Genomic DNA, 5,176 nt, shown 5'->3' on the forward strand with positions numbered 1-5,176 from the left:
CAAAGGGAAACTTAGGCAGGCGTGAATGCGCATGGGCCAGAGTCTATGGTTGAGGAAAGATTCCATGCAGACCTGGTGCAGAGCGAAGTTGAAAGGTCAGAACACGTGTGCTGCTGACTCATTGCATGGGTCTGGGCCTCTCCGTGGGAGAATGTGAGCCAAGGTATGTGTAAGATCTTGGGTGTGCCAGCATGATACACCAACTGCACAAACACTGAGGCAGCTGGGGCAGCTGGCATCTGTCCTAACCTAGACTCACTCTGGTGCCAACCAGGATCAAGCAAGCCTACCCCTTCTGTTTGTGATGGGACTTTTCTGTACTATTACTTCCTTTCAGCCCTGATGCACCCTCTGACCACTTGAGGTTGGATCTCTTCTAGTTTCAGCTTTTACATTAAACCCCAAATCCAACCTGCCCTGAGGCCTTCCAGCCAGGCTCACGCCAGCAATGCTTTGGAGGTATACAAGCAAAAGTATGTGCCTCCCCAGAGTAGGAAGGAGGGAGCTAAGTCCTTCCTAGTCACCTCTGGGTACCAAGGAGGAAGAAAGGCTTGTATCAAGAAGGAAGAGAGGGTTAGCTCCTAATAGAGTTCAGTCCTCCCTCACCAGCTCCCTGGCCCTGTCTGCTGGGCCATTTGGCCTTCAGGGATTCAGAGACAGGGAAAGGTATAGGATGGTAATGCCTAAGTCTCAAGCACAGAGTCCTAGGCACAGAGGAGATCGCACCAAGGACACTGAAAATAGGAGGGCATGACAGTGCCCTAAAATGGTTTGCTACGGAGGAAGACAGCAGGGCCAATGGTTGAGCAGGAGCAGACACCCCAGGTCCTTTCCAGAACTGGAGATCAGAAAGGCCAAAACCAAATGACACCCCCCATGCTACTTTTCCTTCATGTACCTTTTGTTTTGTTTTGAGAAGCAAGTTCTTTCTATTATGTAGCTCTAGCTGTCCTCAAACTCACCAAGAACAGGTTGACCTTGAACATCCAGAAATCCATCTGACTTTGCCTCCACAGCAACTTCCAGGACAGTCAGGGCTACATAGAGAAACCCTGTCTTGAAAAACAAAAACAAACAGCAAAAAGGTGTGCACCACCATGTTATGCCCTTATGACTTTTGATTGCCGTGCGCTGGGGATTTGTACATACCCTTCTTTCATTTGCTCACTTGTTACTATTTCTTTCTCTTGCCTGAACAAAAAATAAGAACTTTTGTCGGGCAGTGGTGGCGCATGCCTTTAATCCCAGCACTCGGGAGGCAGAGGCAGGCAGATCTCTGTGAGTTCGAGACCAGCCTGGTCTACAAGAGCTGGTTTCAAGACAGTCTCCAAGGCCACAGAGAAACCCTGTCTCTACAAACCAAAAACAAACAAACAAAAATTCTGCTTCTCAGCAGTTTGTTGACTGCAGAATTGAAACCCAGAAATAGAAAGCAGGAGGAGCCTGGAAGGTGAGTGAAACCGCCTTTAGTAATAATGATGACTTTGTGCCAAACCAGCCAGCCTGCCTGCCTGTCACACACACATGCTGAACTCTCACCCATAATGTCCCAAGGAGCTTCATTCTCTATGTCTCTCAACTCACCCTGACACTCCTACCTAGGAAGGCCCTTCCTCATCTTTCAAGACTGAGATGAAATGTCAACCACATTCACCTCTGTGGCCTGTGGATTAATTAAGCATCATTCAGTTATTCCTCCTAATCCTGTCATTATGACTAAGTAAGTCATAGAGCCTAGGGGGAAGACAACTATTATTCTGATAAATGTATATAATATGAAACCAATTCTAAAGACTTATCATTACACCCCTAGATTAGAGCAACTGTCAATCTTCTCAGAGCTTGTTTTTGCAGTAGATGGTGATTAGCACAGACACACACAGCTGCTCAGTGTGCACAGGGTAAGAGACCACAGAGTGCCTATCACCAAATGGGGCATATCTATATTCCATCCCTCCTCCCAAGGCTCAGGTATCATCTGGGGGAAAATGCAGGAGATTGTAAGAGCTAGGGGCAGCAGATGACTATAGTGAAATAATATTGGCCAAACACAACAGGGCAGTTGCACATATGAACTCACGGTGCTTGTGACAACATGCACAAGACCTGTGCAAACTCCAGCCAGATAAAACCCCAACATGGAGGATGCACATGGTCACAAAGTCTCACCCCTAGCTGATGAGCTATTGGCAACTGATAGCTGTTGGGAAAGAGTTAGTTTTCTCTCTCTCTCTCTCTCTCTCTCTCTCTCTCTCTCTCTCTCTCTCTCTCTCTCTCTCTTTTTTTTTTGGTTTTTTGAGACAGGGTTTCTCTGTATTGTTTTGGAGCCTGTCCTGGAATTCACTCTGTAGACCAGGCTTGGTCTCGAACTCACAGAGATCCGCCTGCCTCTGCCTCCCTTGTGCTGGGATTGAAGGCGTGCGCCACCACCGCCCGACAGTTTTCTCTTAGTTTTTTAATTAAAATTTTCATTATGTGTTTCTGCATCTGAGTATGTGAACATGAGCTTGGATGTCCATGGATGCCAGAGGCATAGGATCCTCTTAGAGCTGGGCAGTTTGTGAACCACCAGACAGGTGCTGGGAAATAAACTTAGGTCCTCTAGAAGATGGGTAAGTACGCTTAACCACTGAGCCATCTTTCCAGTCTTGAGTCAAGTGTGGCCCCTGGAATGTTGATCTTGCTTCAGTGGATGGCCCCACATCCAGGAGTACATGAATAGCAAAAATTGGTCACGAAGTTAATTTTTTTAAAAAGTCAGGAGGTGGTGGCTTATGCCTTTAATCCCAGCACTTGGGAGGCAGAGGCAGGCAGATGAGTTTGAAGCTAGAATGGTCTACAGAGCAAGTTCCAAGACAGTCAGGGTTACATAGAGAGCCCATCTAAAAAATAAAGATGAGAGGCTAGAGAGATGGCTCAGCAGTTGAAAAGTGCTTGTGTGCTCTTCCAGAGGTCAAGTTAAATTCCCAGCAACGGAACAATGGCTAGCAGCCATCAGTAATGGGATCTGATTCCCTCTTCTAATGTGCAAGAAGAAAAAACACTCACATACATGAATATATAAATCTTAAAAGGGGGCACAAAGTTTAGGGTGGGGAGATAGAAATAGAGCTAGGAGTGGGGGAATAATAGGAGTTAAGTATATGAAAATGCATTGTGTGTAATTCTCGTGAAGTTAATGTAAAAAAATTTTTTTAAAAAATGAACTCTTTTTAAGCAGATTATGTAGTGTACTCAGGGAAACCTTCACCTATCTTGTTGAAAGGGAAAGCCAACAGTGGAACTGTGTAGCATTGTTTCTTTTTTGTTTTCATGACAAGGTTTCTCTCTGTAGACCAGGCTGGCCTTGAACTTACGGAGATCCACCTGCCTCTGCCACCCAAGCGCTGGGACTAACAATGGTTTGCAGCATTGTTTCCATGCAGCACTTCTTTCATGAATGTCGTCCTCAGTGCCTGTGGTGGCTCCTTCAGCTGATGAGACTTGGAATTCCTCTCTGATTTCCTGTCTGTTTCCCACAGGGATCCCCCTGTCTGCCCCGTGCTCACAGGACTTGCTCTGAATTGTGCTGAGTGCTTCAACCCAACATTGCAGGTCTGAATCCTGACACTACAGCTGTCAGCTGTCCAACCTAGAAACTCATTTCATCTTTGGGGATTTGCCATGGAGTTCTTTTTTTTTTTTTTTTTTTCTTTTTGGTTTTTTCGAGACAGGGTTTCTCTGTGGCTTTGGAGGCTGTCCTGGAACTCCCTTGGTAGTCCAGGCTGGTCTCGAACTCACAGAGATCCGCCTGCCTCTGCCTCCCGAGTGCTGGGATTAAAGGCGTGCGCCACCAACGCCCGGCCGCCATGGAGTTCTTAAAAGGATGAAACATGCTTATCAAACACTACCTGGTAGGTGGTGAGACCATCAAAATTGATTGCCTCCTAGTTCATGGCCCTCCTGCCTTCGCTGTATGCTTCTTGAAAATGATGCGGACCTATCTCTATTTCATTGTCTTCTCTTAAACCCAGCCCACTGCCAGCAGTGCTGGTTCATCAAAGACTGAATGAACTTCAGATACCTTCTTGGACCTTGGGGTCATTTCTGAATCCTCTTTGTATTAATCAATTTCTCCTTCCAACTTTTGTCTGCAACCACTAAATTGCTCCTGATTTTGCTAATTCACAAATTGTTCCTTCAGTCTCAATAGTCACACATCCAAATCTTTACAATAAGGCCAGAATTTGAATTCTTTATTCTTACTTGGTTCCTATTCCTGTTTGAATCTCTGTAGCTGGTTTTTTGTTTGTTTGTTACTCATTGGGCACGTGTCACCCAGTTCCCAAATAAATTCATGGAGTCTTGTTCTTACAAATGCCCGGCCTTAGCTTGGCTTGTTTCTAGCCAGCTTGTTTGTTTGTTTTTTGAGACAGGGTTTCTCTGTGGCTTTGGAGGCTGTCCTGGAACTCACTTGATAGTCCAGGCTGGTCTCGAACTCACAGAGATCCGCCTGCCTCTGCCTCCCGAGTGCTGGGATTAAAGGCGTGTGCCACCAACGCCCAGCTTCTAGCCAGCTTTTTAAGAATTATCCCATCTACCGTTTGCCTCTCGCCTTTCTCCTTTCTCTATTCTATATACCTTTGTTCCCTCTTTCTCTGTGGCTGGCTGTGTGGCTGGGCCCTGGCGTCCTCTTTTCCCTTTCTCGATCTTCCCTGTCTTCTTTTTTTTTTTTTGGTTTTTCGAGACAGGGTTTCTCTGTGGCTTTGGAGGCTGTCCTGGAACTAGCTCTTGTAGACCAGGCTGGCCTCGAACTCAGAGATCCGCCTGCCTCTGCCTCCGGAGTGCTGGGATTAAAGGCGTGCGCCACCAATGGCGAATATAACACATCTTAAACTAATTCCACAACAAAGTTCCATATATTTAAATTTTTGTTATGTGTGTTTGCTTGTCTGTATGTGCACCATGTGTGCGTAAGTAGGGGGCATCAGATCCCCTGGAGCTATAAGGTCATCAGGTGCCCACTGCTGAGTCCTCTCAATTGATGAGCCAGCTCTCCAGCCTGAGCCTCCAGACTTTTGCCTTCACAAAGGTGACCACCTCCTGGAAATCATCCAAGTTTCTTGTACCTTGGTACCTTGTACCTTGTACCATTTCATGCCATAAGGATGTCAGCACTCAAAACAAATATATGCTC

This window comes from Mesocricetus auratus, unplaced genomic scaffold (assembly GCF_017639785.1).
Source record: "Mesocricetus auratus isolate SY011 unplaced genomic scaffold, BCM_Maur_2.0 Super-Scaffold_4256, whole genome shotgun sequence".
In the NCBI taxonomy this organism is placed as follows: Eukaryota; Metazoa; Chordata; class Mammalia; order Rodentia; family Cricetidae; genus Mesocricetus; species Mesocricetus auratus.